Source organism: Haematobia irritans, chromosome 4, assembly GCF_050003625.1.
Source record: "Haematobia irritans isolate KBUSLIRL chromosome 4, ASM5000362v1, whole genome shotgun sequence".
Lineage (NCBI taxonomy): Eukaryota > Metazoa > Arthropoda > Insecta > Diptera > Muscidae > Haematobia > Haematobia irritans.
The window spans coordinates 88,250,114-88,267,216 of record NC_134400.1 but is presented as its reverse complement, the minus strand read 5'-3'; the positions used below and the strand labels follow the sequence as shown (position 1 = coordinate 88,267,216).

The following is a 17,103-nucleotide window of genomic DNA, read 5'->3' as shown; positions in this document are numbered from 1 at the left end:
TAGTTTTTTTTTTTTTTTTTGTAAGGACATTTTTCACTTTAATAAGCCCACCCGTGGACCTACTAGGGACCCACAAACTTCTGAACTTAGAGGAGAGTACATCAGCTTTCGTACAAAGACGTACAAAACTATTCTAATATCTTGATCCATTCAAAAGTTGCAGGTTTATTTCCAACAAAACAAAAAAAAAAAACGATTTGGAACCACTTTGTGTTGTAAAATTATAACGTCAACAATTATTTTTGTCATGACATATCTACTCCTTTTAGTTGGAAGAATTTGTCGAGTAACTTCTAGTAGCAAAATAGAAATGCATTTTGACATTGTTCTCTTAAAATTGTTCACTACTTTTACTATTTTTTGAGGTTGAGAAACGGTTTCTAGTAAAAACTAGTAAAAGTAGTAACTAGTAGTAGGTAAAGGAACACAACTATTATTGTATTATACTTGCAAAGCAAACGACAAGCATTTTCAAGCCGATGTATATCGGCACTGACATCTAGCGGTTCACTTTAACAACCATAACGAAACAGTGTCGCGTTCTCAATGATCTTTGTGTCTTTAATAGTCTCATATTATGCCGTCATTAATTGTTTCGATTGTTGATGGCTGGTATGGTATTGTCATGTCGTCGTTTGTTCAAAGACTTATTGGAATTGGCTAGTCTTTATTTGTTATCGTTGTTCGCCGTGTCTGTATTTTCTCAATCCATAGACTATTTTTTGCGACCAAAAATAAATTGGATATTTGACAGTTCATAAACAATGACCACTTGGTCGACCAAAAAAAAATTTTTTTGCTATGCTCTCATCAGTCACGATGACTGAAGATTGAAATGTTTGATTGATAAATGGCGATGACATCCTTTCCGGAAAGCACTACACGCAAGATGAGTGAATTGAAATTTGGAAATTTAAATAATGTCTCCACGTTTTTGTTGTGTTTTCATTTTACCTTTTTATTCTAGAACGTTCGTGTACTTGTTTTTAGTACTTGCTCTCTGTATTTTCTTCTTTTTGCTGTCGCTTAAATATATTTTTCATATGAATATCCTACATTTGTGACAAATTAGATTAGATCACTTATGATGTCTTTGAAATCATTTGGTGAAAGTAGCTTTGAAGTACATTTCAAATATCACACACTTTTGGCAATTACGTCAAGCAATTTGAACAAATCATACTTTCTTTAGGATGACACTGAAATAAAAAAATCACATTTGGCCAAGGACTATATTGCACTGATTAATACTTAGAATAGGTGCCAAATTTAGGCATGATCTACTACTAGGTGACCTAACCCTATCATCTGAAAAATTAGTTTAATGTCGTTGTTTAAGAGCAGACAAAATCATATACGTATTCTGAAAAAAAGTGAATTCTATAGACAATAAAGTCAATTTAACTCTATTTTTGTACACTAAAATTAATATGTTTTAGTTAAAATTTCTTCAATATTACCCAGCAAAAAATACTTCAGCAATAAGAGTTTAGTTGCGTTTTTTGGTGTACAAGAAAGTAGGCAGTGCATCCACACTGCATGAATCGGTTGCAATAACGTAAACGAGCAATCAAACTAGTTTATGATCATTCGTTTACGTTATTGCAACCAATTCATGCAGTATAGATGCATGAAAGGTAGTGCTGTTTTCCTTCACGCCAACAATGCTATACTCAAGATTATATATGACTTCTGAGCAATATTTCTATTAAAATGAGTAATTATATCAGCGCTCTGTAGAAGCTGCTCTAAATCGGGACATCGCCCACAAAAATCAGCGCTGATTCGGTTGTTTTGTAAGCAGTTGATACTGCCTCTCTCTCTCTCTCTCTCTTACAATCCTGCTGAAATAGTGCTACATTTTTTGCTGAGTACTTAAAAAAAAATTAAAATTTCATTGGGCTGTGGAAAGTTTCGCAAAAAATAATAAAATTTAAATACGCAAATATTTTTTGCAAAAAAAAATTAGTTAGAATTAGCTTTAGTTTAACTGCGGACTTTTTTCTGTGTATGTGTGCTTGACCGTAATCGTTATGTCAAAATTCCGTTACTCTTATTGGTTGGTTTGCTTGTGTGCATATGTGATACAATAAAAAAGTGAAGTCAGCTGGGTTATGCTTCTACACGCTCATAAAAAATCGCTTCTGTAACATATACTCCCAAACATATTTTGCTTCAAGCATATACATTTTTGGGTATTGCCCAAACATTTATATGTTTGATCTCTTCCAATATATAATATGTTTGAAAGCATATTAGTCTAAACAATATATGTTTGGGTAGTCTAAGTTCCAAACATTTTGTATTTTTGCATCCAAATTCAATAATGTTGTCTTCCAAAAAACAATATGTTATTATGTGAACATATAATATGTTTGGAAGCATTTTGCACCCAAAAATATTATATGCTTAAAAAAATTCTCCCAAACAATATTGTGCTCAAAATTTTATTTATTTATATATTTACAATCATAATGAATTATGAAAATAAACAGGTAATATAGGTGCTAACAACATAGGTTTTCGACCTGAATGCTCAAAATTTTGTTTCTGCCCAATTGTATATTCCCCCACATCTTTCTCACTTCCACGAGATTTTTTAGTTCTTAGCACCTTTTTCTGTAATACAAACATTGTAGAAGAAATTATTCAAGTGTATGATGTTTTTTTATTTTAATTTTACCTTTTGCCGGACGGGGATTCGAACAGCGGACCACATAGTTTGTAAGGATCAAAGAAGTAGCTGATCAATTGCCCAAGGAAAAAAATGTTAATTTTGTAATAACAAGCAACAACCACCAACTTAATTCAATATCGCTCCCTGTTAAATAGCGCTCCAAGCTACTAAACACATATATGTTTATAGGCTATTTCTAAATTAATATATGTTTGCATCCAAGCATATTATATTTACAAACATATTATGTCCCAAACATAATATGTTTTAACATATTAACATATATGTCCCAAACATGTTATGCTAGTTTATGAACATTATATGCTTGCACTCAAAAATATTGTGTTTAAAAATTTGTGTTCCAAACATATAATGTTTATAGCCAAACATATGAAAAACAGTCTTTTTCATCCGTGTACCTTATAAGTGTACCATGGTTTCATGCGTATATCCCGAATTACGCCATCCTGCCATTACCAAATAGCGCTCCCAAAACCTTTGCTTCCAAAACTAAAATCGTTCAAACAAAGGAGTCCCCTTTTATGATTTGTTAATGTCTCTTTTGAATTGAAAAATTACGACATTTATAAAGGACATTGTTATTATAGACAGAAAAACGAAAAATCTGATTTGTGTTCCAGTATCAAGTACGAAGAATCTTCACTTAAAAGTTAACATCCCGTGTAAAAATTGGGGGATCTAATTACACCCTCAAAAAAATCGCTTCTTTAACATATGTTCCAAACATATTTTGCAGGAAACACATATATTATTGGATACTGCCGAAACATTAATATGTTTGTTTTATGTGAACATATTATATGTTTGGAAGCATTTTGAGCCCAAAAATATTATATGCTTGGAAGAATTTTTCCCAAAGACGATTGTGCTCATTGCCTAACATACTCGTAATTTTCACTTCCACGAAATATTTTAGTTCTTGGCACCTTTTTCTGTAATACAAATAATGTTGAAGAAATTATTCACTTTTATAATTTTTTTTTTTAATTTTACCTTTCGCCTGCACGGAGAATCGAACCGAGGACCATACAGTTTGTAAGCCAAAACACTATCCACTGGACTACGTAGCTGTTAGAGTCACCAGTAGATAATTATCGTTATAAGTTACATTTATATAGCATAGTTTGCAGCGCCCACGAGCCCATACAAACATAACTTTATTTAACAGCAACTTACATTTGTTGGTCACGTGGAGCAGTGGTTAGCATGTCTGCCTTGCATGCAAAGGGTGGTGGGTTCAATCCCAGCTCCGACCGAACACCTTTTTTTTAATTTACACATTTGTACTTAATTTCATTTTTACCCTTAAGGCGGGTATTAAGTGGGCATTATCACTCTAAAATGGAAATGTTTTGCCTTTTACTTTTCTGTAATAATTCATTTTAAAGAAAATAAACTTTTTCAATTGTTTTAGCTGCAAAACTCGAACTTAATGTCCGCTTTTCTACTTGAAGGTGTCCGTCAACTCCTCTTGGTTTATTCTCTTGGTTCCGAATGTCTATTCTCTTTACTCCGAATACTCATTCTAATATTCAAATTGAATAATATTTAGACTTAAGCATATTAATTTTTTGGCCTTATCATAAAACAGTTTTCCGAAACAACATACAAGCGGTTTCACAGAAATCGCTCCCTTTTGATTCTCTCGCTGTGTTATGTTGATATCTTTCGTCAACCCTCCCGGTTTACATCTCTATTTCTTTCTCTATACTCTCTCTCTCCCTCTGTCTGAATAAAATATCACAACATATATATGTCTACTCGAAATTTGTAAATTTATATATGTTTACATTCACACATATTATTTTTATGAAACATTCATGCCCCAAACATAATATATTCTAACATATTAACATATGTGTCCCAAACATTTAGTGTTAGTTTAGGAACATTAAATGTTTGTACTTAAATATATAGTGTTTAAAAATTGTGCCCGAAACACATTTTGTTTATATCGGAACATATGAAAAACATATTTTTCTAACAGTGTAGATATGATTAGATCTCAAAAATGGCCCCTTTAGATCTAAGCAGATTTACTCAGATAGGATGAGACTGGCGTTTTCTATTCAGTAACTTAATAACATCAATTCCCTTTATCTTCCAGTCAAATTAGCTCGAATAAATACTGTAATAATTTCTAGTTTAAATGATTTGGACATTGATCCAGCCTGCATTGATATCAGGCTAACCTAAAAATATTTCTAATTTATTTAAATGTCTAAATGCCACATCGAAGCAAATTTCCCTTTGACAAATTTATATATATATACAGACACACACACACATATATATATATATATATATATGTATATATATATATATATATATATATATATATATATATATATATATATATATATATATATATATATATATATATATATATATATATATATATATATATATATATATATATATATATATATATATATATATATATATATATATATATATATATATATATATATATGTGTGTGTGTGTCTGTGTGTTTTTAATTTTGCCAATTTTGGTTTACAAATGACCTTCCGCAGCATCTATAAGACCTAAAATTTGGTCGATAGGTTTCCCGAAACTTTACAACATTATCCTGAAAGTACTCATAAAGAAAAAATAATTTCCTTCGAAACGAAATTTTCGATAAATAAAGTATTTTCATTGTGCGCAAAAAAAAAACGAATTTATAGCAAGCGATACAAAGATTGTTTCAAATATGTTTTATTCATTTTTGAAGAATATTATTTTGCATAAAAAAATTCATTTGTCTAAAATTTTTAGATAATAATCTAGTTTTTCAGTTTCTCAGATAAGAAAACTCTTCTTTCAGTGTATGTCAGATCAAACTATTTCAAATATCCAAGTCCATGCGATTGACAGACATTTTGTTATTTCTCTTTTTTTAATTTTACCTCTTGATATTAGATAAAGTGTCAATTTTAAATTTAATGATTTTTAATGCAAAACAGTTTTTTAGTGACTTAAATAGGTTCAGGCCTACCGACTACATATGTTTAGCCCACTGACAGCATTTTAAACCAATTTTATTTAATGTTATGACCAAATCCATAAAAGACTTATAGTAAATTATTCGAGAATACTAATTTGTTGTCATTTAAATAATTCCATCTTGAAGAAAGTGGTTTGGTTTGTATCGTTAACACAATTAACTTATCGGGATGAATCATAAATTTGACAAATTTATGAAAATAATATTCACATCATATTAATCTAATCCCAATTAGGAATAAGATGACGAATTAAAAATCATCATAATTAACACGTAGATTAAATGTGAATCACTGACAGGTTATAATCATTCTGATTACACTGAACTAAAAATATTGTCGTAAGCAAATAAATTATCAGAGAGAATAAAAACACAGGAGAACTTTCGAGCTATGAAGCGAAACTGCGTCAGTAGGTGGCCGTCATGAGGAAAATTTCTCTAATATCATGCAGTTTTTGTCGGCGCTTCTGTCAAATATCATACAGTTTGCGTCGGCGTCACCCAGTTCAGTTCTCTGCCGACTTTACGAAACGTAATAGGATTTAAAACCTTCTTTCTAGTAACAAATGTTCTTTTTACACTTGCACCCAAAGAAGAAATACTTTCCTCCGGAACGAAATTTTAGACAAACAAAATTCCCCTTTTTTATAAAGTATTTTCTTTAAAGACAAATAAACCAGAATTTATGACAAGCCTTGCAACGATTGACTTTAATATTTTTTATTTGCTTTTAAAGAATATTTTATGGCGTCAAAAGAAAATTTCGTTCCTTAGAAAAGAAAACTATTCTTTCAGTGTGTTTTCATTCCATTAATTTTGTTGGTAGACAATTTGAAATTATATCTGCCGATGCCTTTATAAACAATTTATCAAAACAGCGCTTCGCCTGCAACGTTGGTAATACCAAAGCTGCAGGCATTGTGCGACATCTATATGGTTGACATTTTTTGTTTTTGTAGAAGAGAAATTTTCGTCCTCTTGTGTTTTCATTCTCTCTCTGTATTATCAGAGAGTATTAAGAAAACAAGAGAACGAAACTGGCAAGCGAAACTGCGATAGTAGGTGGCAGTCACGAGGAAAATTTCTCCAATGTCATGCAGTTTTTATTGGCGCTTCTCTCAAATATCATACAGTTTGCTTCGGCGTCACCCAGTTCAGTTCTCTGCCGGTCTTATGAAACGTAAGAAAAATAGATGTATGTTTCTGTTAAATAAAGTTTATTTAATCGGCTCGTGGCCGCCGCAAGCTATGCTATATAAATATAACTTATATGGATAATTGTCGATTGATGACAATAACACCTACATAGCTCAGTGGATAGTGTGTTGGCTTAGAAATTGCATGGTCCGCGGTTCGATTCTCCGTCCGGGCGAAAGGTAAAATTTAGAAAATTTATAAAATCAAATAATTTCTTCTACGTTGTTTGTATTACAGAAAAAGGTGCTAAGAACTAAAAACTTTGCGGAAGTGAGAAAGATGTGAGGGAAAATGCAATTAGCCAGAAAAGATTGTTTTTTTTTTTTGAGTTAGTCTTTATGAAATTGTTTTTACATCGTGGAAAAGAATAAACCTTTATCATAAAAAGTATATACGTTTCTTCCAAATAAACTTCCTTAAAGCAAACAACAAATGAGAAACGAACTTTGTTTGTCTAAAATTTCGTTTGGGAGGAAAGAATTATTTTGTTTGCATGTAGCAATATTTGTGTGTTAATGATTTCTATACTTTTTATAAAAAAAAAAAAATAAAAAAAAAACTTTTTATAGTGAAAACACAAAAAAGGCAAGCGATGTTTGTTTGTTAACTTTTCTTGGAAAATTTTGCGGATATCTAATGAGACAATTAAAGCCGACCAACCTACCGCAACGCAGAATTTCTTGTGAATGGGCTCCTGGAAAGTTATCCGAATATCCACTTTTTTGTCGAAAAACTGTGTTTGGCGACGAATCTCATTTTTGGCTCCGTGGGTACGTAAATAAGTAGAATTGTCGATATTGGAGTGAAGATCAGCCAGGAGCATTGCAAAAGTTTCCAATGCATCCAGAAAAAGTCACAGTTTGTTGTGGTTTATGGGCTGGTGGTATTATTGGACCTTACTGCTTAAAAGATGATGCGAATCGAAACAACATATGATGCGAAACAAAATATTTTTTTTTTCAATAAAAATGTATTTTTGGCATCAGTTTAACAATGGAACTTTTTCTGCCTTCAAAAAATTTCATCAATTCCATTACAAGTGCCATTTATCGACATTTTTATGTAATAAGACATATTTTCTCACACACTTTTTGATTCTTTTTTTTAACATATGATTTATGTAATATTAATGTAAGAAAACGAATATGTGACAGTTGTAAAAATTAATGGCCCATAGACAAATTTTTATTTTAATTCCCAAATCTAAGAAAAACCATAAATTTTGCATTGCTTAGTAGAAATTGAAGAAAAATGAATCATAAATTTTTAATGATATCATTAAAATATTAAAGAAAAATTAATCATGTTAGCAAGCCGATCAACAAAATCAAATTTCCATATAAATTTTGTAGATGATGATGGTGATGGTGCAAAGCATCAAGAACATATTTAGTGCAAAAATTCAGCATTTATTTTTATATATAGCATTAAGCTAATATAAAAATACATGAAAAACAAAAAAAAAAAAATAAATAAATAAAAATTAAAAAAAAAAAATTAAAAATAATTCGGTCATAAATCGTTTGCACACGACCGAAAATCTCGTCTTTTTTTCTTTTGGAAAAAAACAACGAAAAACATAGAACACACTCAAATAATAAATAAAATTCGTATAAACCTACATACATTGAATAGTGGTACATATATTTGCTAATGGTTGATGATGGTAGTCGTAGCTAAATGGTTTTGCTGACCATAAATGAATTTGCCAAGAAACAAACTAAAACACATTTGCATTTTTGAATTAGCCCTTAATTGGAAACATTTAAATTTCATATTCCAAATATTTGAGGTAAGCTTTTTAATGGATGTAAATTGTACACGCAAGCAAGAAAATATTCACTTAACCCTTTGACTACCGATGTGCACTACAGAAGATATTTGAAAACATCTCCATAGTCTGACTTCCCCTTAAGTTTTGATTTGTGTTTTAATATTAATTTTAACCAGGGGCTGTTATCTAAATATTTATGTACTAAAATTATTTTTTATGGACTCTTTTTACCATCAAACAACAGTACCCTCCATCATGGATTGTGTAGAAACTTCTTCTAAACACTGCCATCCACAATCGAATTACTTAAGTTGCGGTAACGCTTGCCGATGGCAAGGTATCTTAAAACCTCCTAAACCCCATCTTCTAAATTGTATGTAAGTACATACGTGGTATATATTAAATCAAAAAAGATCGATCCAATACGTATATAATTCAGTTTGACAAAGTAGACATAAAATTTTGACAAAATTTTCTACAGAAATAAAATTTTAACACAATTTTCTATAGAAATAAAATTTTCACAAAATTTTCTATAGAAATAAAAATGTTGACAAAATTTTCTATAGAAAAAAATTTTTGACAAAAATTTCTACAGAAATAAAATTTTAACAAAATTTTCTACAGAAATAAACTTTTGACAAAATTTTCTATAGAAATAAAATCTTGGTAGATTATTTTTGGTTCGAGTGGCAACCATGATTATGAACCGAATAAAATTTGAACAAAATTTTCTATAGAAATAAAATTTTGACAAAATTTTCTATAGAAATAAAATTTTGACAATGATGAAAATTTTATTATGAACCGAATAAAATTTTTAACAAAATTTTCTCTAGAAATAAAATTTTGACAAAATTTTCTATAGAAATAAAATTTTGACAAATTTTCTCTAGAAATAAAATTTTGGTAGATTATTTTTGGCTCTAGTGGCAACCATGATTATGAACCGATATGGACCAATTTTTGTGTGATTGGACCAATTTTGGTATGGTTGTTAGCGACCATATACTAACACCACGTTCCTAATTTGAACCGGATTGGATGAATTTTGCTTCTCCAAGAGGCTCCGGAGGTCAAATCTGGAGAACGTTTTATATGGGGGCTATATATAATTATGGACCGATATGGACCAATTCTGGCACGGTTGTTAAAAATCATATACTAACACCATGTTCCAAATTACAACCGGATTGGATGAAATTTGCTTCTCGTGGAGACTTCGCAATTTTTGCATGGTTGTTAGAGACCATATACCAATATCAGTACCAAATTTCAGGCGGATCGGATGAAATTTGCTTCTCTTTGAGGCTCCGCAACCCAAATCTGAGGATCGGTTTATATGGGCGCTATATATAATTATGGACCGATGTGGACCAATTTTTGCACGGTTGTTAGAGACCATATACCAAATTTCAGCCGGATCGGATGAAATTTGCTTCTCTTTGAGGCTCCGCAAGCCAAATCTGGGGAACTGTTTATATGGGGGCTATATATAATTATGGACCGATGTGGACCAATTTTTGCATGATTGTTAGAGACCATATACCAACACCATGTACCAAATTTCAGCCGGATCGGATGAAATATGCTTCTTTTAGAGACTCCACAAGCCAAATCTGGGGATCGGTTTATATGGGGGCTATATATAATTAAGGACCGATATGGACCAATTTCTGCATGGTTGTTAGAGACCATATACTAACATCATGTACCAAATTTCAGCCGGATCGGATGAAATTTTCTTCTCTGTGAAGCTCCGCAAGCCAAATCTGGGGATCGGTTTATATGGGGGCTATATATAATTATGGACCGATGTGGACCAATTTTTGTATGGTTGTTAGAGACCATATACCAACACCATGTACCAAATTTCAGCCGGATCGGATGAAATTTGCTTCTCTTTTAGGCTCCGCAAGCCAAATCTGGGGATCGGTTTATATGGGGGCTATATATAATTATGGACCGATGTGGACCAATTTTTGCATGGTTGTTAGAGACCATATACCAACACCATATACCAAATTCCAACCGGATCGGATGAAATATGCTTCTGTTAGAGGCTCCACAAGCCAAATCTGAGGGCCCCTTTATATGGGGGCTATACGTAAAAGTGGACCGATGTGGCCCATTTTCAATACCGTCCGACCTACATCGATAGCAACTACTTGTGCCAAGTTTCAAGTCGATAGCTTGTTTCGTTCGGAAGTTAGCGTGATTTCAACAAACGGACGGACGGACATGCTTAGATCGACTCAGAATTTCACCACGACCCAGAATATATATACTTTATGGGGTCTTAGAGCAATATTTCGATGTGTTACAAACGGAATGACAAAGTTAATATACCCCCATCCTATCCCAATTGATTTTATTCAGATTTAGATATAACTCTCACGTATATCTTTTGCCCTATATACACTTACCAGGTATACCGGTATGAAGTGATCGTCTAGATACAAATGTCTCGATAGGGAAAATTTGTTTTGAACGAGCCCTTATTTTTTATTTTTGTTTGTTGTGAAAAATATTTACAAGTCATTGAACAGACATCATATTTTTTCATTGTGTTAAAAATGTCGAATTTTGTACCAGAAAGTGATGATTTGCGGAAACCATTAATTTTTTGTTTTCATTTGACGAAAAGTGCTGCAGAGTCGCATCGAATGCTTGTGGAGGCATATGGTGATCATGTTCTATCAGAACGGTTCAGAAATTATTATTTTTATGTGAGAAATGAAGAACGTGGAAGGCCACCAAAAATGTTTGAAGACGCCGAATTGGATGGAGATGACATTTTGAGTCAAAATTAAATGGCAACAATGCTAAATGTTGCACAACAAACAATTTCTGACCGGAGGTCAAAATTTGACTTAGGGTAAAATGAATATACTTGACACAAGACCCTCTATTTCTGTTTCGAGTAACTATCAACAGTCTACATTCACAGGTAAAACAATTTTAATTGAATTAAAAGATATTTTATTAATAAATAATAAAATAAAGTTTTAAATAAAATTCAACGATACAAATTAATTAGACCAATTATTTTTTTAACAGGTCAATTAATGTTTAATTGAAGTAGGTGGTTAAGTTACAATATTCGTGATTGAATCAATTTCAATTCAAAATTATTTGGATTAGTTGATTTTGAAGATGACTAACAATTATTTTATGCCACGGCTCATATATACTATAATTCATATTTGTAAAATTGGGGATTGTTGTTACCCAATAAACACAAGGCAACGACTTTTCAGTTTGAGGGTAAATATAATTTTCAACATAAATTCAACTTGACGTGAAACAGCTCATCTTCAATACATCTTCAAATTGTTTGCGAATTACTTCCAATTTGCCCAAATGTTGATGCAACCTTTGAAAAGGTGTTGAAGATAATATGAGAAAACTTTGAAGAAACACTACCCTAAAATACTTCAACGAAGTTCGTGGTCAATTGGAAGAAATAAAAAAAAATGGAAAATTTTAGACAAATAACTGAATGTGCGTGCTCCAAATAGTTTATAATAATAGGTAAGTGAAAATAAAAAATGAAATAAAACTTTAAAGAAGTCACTACATGTATATCTCCTTGCAGAAATCTAAAATTATGGACATTAAAAAGCTGACCGATGAAAAAATTTTGGACAATTGACTGGAACTGCTTCAAATAGTTTATAATAATTGGTAAGTCTACATTAAAAATTGAATCAACACATGAGAGAAGTCACTAAATTTAAATCTCTTAGTAGAAAACTAAAATCTTTGGATGCTACATTCTTGCAAATATTAAGAAGCTGACCAATTAAAAATGAGTGGCTTGAAAAGTTTCCAGAAACATTTCAAAGTGCAACCAATTAAAATTGTTCAAAACAACAAATTGTTAAAATCAACAAATTCTGGATGAAAATGTGCATCACATCGTCAGTTTAATTTACATCCTATTATCAGATTAAGAGAGAAGTTCACCAATGTGGTATCACAATGGACTGAATAGTCTAAGTGAGCCTGATACATCGGGCTGCCACCTAACCTAACCTAACCTAACCATCAGATTAAAATGGATATTTTGTGAATTCCTTCAGCTGGAAATCTATTCTAACACGCGATCCAGTACGTTCCTAATTTCAAATTGCCCGCATATTAATACATTTTAATGCTGTTTTATGACACCAACAGGAAGGAAATCGGATTATCCATGCAAAAGTGTTTACAAGTAATGTTTAAGATATTTAAAGTTTTGTTGTTTTGTTCTTATTTGTTGATATGGTTAATAAGATTATTATTTTTCAATTGGTAGTGTAGTGTATTATATATTTTATTTTAACGAAAATGAATAAATTATACAAAATTCATAGAATTTTGGCATTGACTTTCAATTTGAAGTGGGGATATCATTCATACAAATTTTGGTTGACAAGTATTTGCAATGGATGTTAATTTTAATTTGATTCGCATCGAAAATTCTTTGAGAAAGTATTGAGTATCGATGCATTTCAATTTGAGGATAACACTTGAGAAATTATTGCTAATGTGTTGAATTTTACTGTTGAGGGTAATGTCTGTTTTTTGCTGAGAACGCGATTTTCTCAACAATTTCTCATCTTGAATATTACACTAATCCCTTGGGAAAAATGTTTGAAAAATTTTTGAAATTTTGCATTTTTCAAACGTTTGTGTTTATTGGGTAGTAACTAAAAGTTCCTCTATTATGGGACTGAAGCTCATTAGCACAATAATTATTGTGCATGGCCGATTTAATAGAGAAAATAAATTACATTTCTTAAAAATAATTATGCATTAACCTTAAAAATATAACAACAATAAAACCACACAAATGGGTGACACCATTTCTGGGTTCCTTTGTTCGCATATTTGTATTTGCAATTTGCAAACTAATTTCGATTTTCATTTTTGATCTTTACCTATTTTGTTCACCAAGTCTTTTGTTGTTTCTGTTTTCCTAAATTTGTTTTTGTTTTTGTTGCTGTTTTTCAATTTAAAATCACCATCGGTTGATCTTGTGTCACTTTTTAAGTGTGAAATATGAAATGTCTTGACATGAAAATGAAAAATTATTTGAAATATTTTTTTTGCTACATTTTGTGTTTATGACACAGATTCATTGAAGGGTAGCCTGTCGGTACGTAGTTGTCATTTTAAAGAATATACAACATTTAAATTCAATGAAAAAAACAAAACACATAATGTACTCAAACAAATGAGAGGCTATAATGTGTTCATACATCTGTCGTTGACCGGATGCATGTATGGGAAATTATTTAACACAATGAAAGAAATCAAGTGGTTATCAAATGTGGGGAATAAAACGAAATTAAATGTTTAAATTTCAAAGCATACTTTTAGGCTTTTCGAATAATTCATTCTACAGCCTTGTGTTATCAATTAGGAAGACAATATAAAATACAAGGTACATAATTGGAATTTACCTTATTTGGAAAAACAATCAAAAGGCTTGTTAAAATATAAGGTTCCAAAGCGTGGTCAGCGATCCAACACATTTGATTAATATGTAAAATTAATTAATAATAGTTAATTGAAATCAGAAGATAGAATATAAATAAATGTCGGTAGTCAATTTCAATATTTAATTGCTATTGATTTAATCAAATTAAATATAGTTAAATTGCCACAGCTGTTATTTAATTAAGTAATTAAATTAATTTTAATTACGCTAATTTAATTTTGTATTTGCATATCAATAAAATGAATTTAATTAGGGTTATTCGATTGAGTTAAGTTTCACTTAATTTAATATAATATAATTTATTTATATCTAATATATTAATCAATATTTTTTTATTGCTGGTATTCTTATTGCTGGTCAGTTTAAACTCATATGATAGCTAAAAACTACAATCATAACTTAGCCCATAAAGGAAACGATATGAGGTTAAAACTAGTTTAATTTGATATAATTTCTACATATTATTCGATTTTATTTAACATTTGCTTCGTTTAGTGGTTTAATTAATATTAAGAATTAAAATACAGTAATCCCTCGATTTACGTCGTGATTGGTTCCGGAATTTGACGACGTTAATCGAAACGACGTAAACCGAATTAACAATTGCTCATATTTACTCCAAGGTCCATTTATGTATGTATGTGCGTGTACATAATACAAATTTATTCTGATAATTGGTTGATAGTTTTTCTTCAAGTAGAGCATGTTGATGAGGAATGTGGTAATTCCGAAACAGCTGTACATCCAACAAGCATACTTTTCCTCTGTTGGTTAAGCTACACTTGTAGTTTAGTCAATGCATGGTTTTAAACTGAGATCAAAAACAACCACAATAAAACACTTCAAAAATAAAGGGAGTTCAGTAATTTCGGTAAGAATTTCAGAAAAAAATGTTTCGATGTCATCATCGTTGATATTTATTTTACGTATGGAAGGCATTTCTGATAAAGTGGGCAAAAAAATCGACGACGTAAATCGAAATGCGACGTAAATCGAAGTTTGATGGAACAAAAAATTTGACGACGTAAATCGAAACTACGTAAACCGAGACGACGTAAATCGAGGGATTACTGTATGTAACTTGTATTTTCATTGAACTTAACTATAGTAGGAACGTAATTTTTTTAATTTTATTATAGGTCATGGAATGAACAAAAATAAATTAAAAAAGATCTACTAAATTCGTATTTGCCATAAAGTAGATCAGGCAGCGTTACCGTTAGGACGTGGTTCTAAAATAGCAATAGCAATAAAAGGTGGCACATTCGTTTAAAAAAAAGATGCACAATTTGTTATAAATAAAATGAACCGATATCATTGTTTTACACTGAGGCCAAAGATTTCATGTCCTTAAAATACGAATTTTGCTTAGCATAAAAGTTTTTTTTCTTTGTCCAAGAGTCGATAAACTTTTCAATTAAGTCGTATTGTCCTTATAATTAAGCGATTTGACTTAAAAACGGGTATCATAACATAAAAGAAAAAAATTTTGGGCTAAGGTCAACTTGGCTTTAAAAATTCAGAAAAATTCTTTAAATTTAATGAAATAGTCTTTAAATTTGTCGTCTTTTTGCAACTTGACTACAAAGCATAAAATCGTTCAAAAATAGGACATGTTTCAACACTTTATTTTAAAGACGTTTTTACTTGAAACGTAGCATAATTTCTACTGGAAGTAGAGTCTGAATTAAAGGAAAAATTAAAATTAGAAGCAAGAACACAAAACCTAAATTTAAAAGAGAATTGTGTCTTAAAAGTACCCTTACTTGTATTCTCCGCTTCTTTGGCTCGGAATCAATACCAAAATTTTTAAAGTAAAGACATAATCTTTGGAACCGGGCATGCTTTTTTTCAGTGTATATAGAACTGATAAAAAAAAACTATTAATTTTTATTCTCATTAACCTAAAAATTATTTCACTTCCATTGTATTTAAAACCATTTTTATACCCTCCACCATAGGATGGGGGTATATTAACTTTGTCATTCCGTTTGTAACACATCGAAATATTGCTCTAAGACCCCATAAAGTATATATATTCTGGGTCGTGGTGAAATTCTGAGTCGATCTAAGCATGTCCGTCCGTCCGTCTGTTGAAATCACGCTAACTTCCGAACGAAACAGGCTTTCGACTTGAATGGCACAAGTAGTTGTTATTGATGTAGGTCGGATGGTATTGCAAATGGGCCATATCCGTCCAATTTTTCGTATAGCCCCCATATAAAGGGACCCTCAGATTTGGCTTGTGGAGCCTCTAACAGAAGCATATTTCAACCGATCCGGCTGAAATTTGGTACATGGTCTCTAACAACCATGCAAAAATTGGTCCACATCGGTTCATAATTATATATAGCCCCCATAGAAACCGATCCCCAGATTTGGCTTGCGGAGCCTCAAAGAGAAGCAAATTTCATCCGATCCGGCTGAAATTTGGTACATGATGTTGGTATGTGGTCTCTAACAACCATGCAAAAATTGGTCCACATCGGTCAATAATTATATATAGCCCCCATATAAACCGATCCCCAGATTTGGCTTGTGGAGCCTCTAACAGAAGTATATTTCATCCGATCTGGCTGAAATTTTGTACATGGTGTTGGTATGTGGTCTCTAACAACCATGCAAAAATTGGTCCACAGCGGTCCATAATTATATATAGCCCTCATATAAACCGCTCTCCAGATTTGACCTCCGTAGCGTCTTGGAGGAGCAAAATTCATCCGATCCGGTTCAAATGTGGAACGTGGTGGTAGTATATGGCCGCTAACAACCATACCAAAATTGGTCCTTATGGGTCTATAGTTATATATAGCCGATCTCCAATCACACAAAAATTGGTCCATATCAGTTCATAATCATGGTTGCCACTCGAGCCAAAAATAACCTACCAAAATTTTATTTCTATAGAAAATTTTGTCAAAATTTTATTTCTATAGAA

The 17,103-nt window shown here is 31.4% G+C and overlaps 1 protein-coding gene and 1 long non-coding RNA gene across 5 annotated transcripts in view; one reads left to right on the top strand and one right to left on the bottom strand.

Annotated features, from left to right (window-relative positions):
• The window catches only part of Lmpt (four and a half LIM domains protein limpet), a 539,983-nt gene that overhangs the window by 101,083 nt on the left and 421,797 nt on the right, over positions 1-17,103 (bottom strand). The window lies entirely within an intron of this gene.
• Positions 6,830-7,343, top strand: LOC142232640 (uncharacterized). The gene is made up of 2 exons (XR_012721152.1): positions 6,830-7,082; positions 7,141-7,343. It is a non-coding gene; the product is annotated as an uncharacterized LOC142232640 (long non-coding RNA).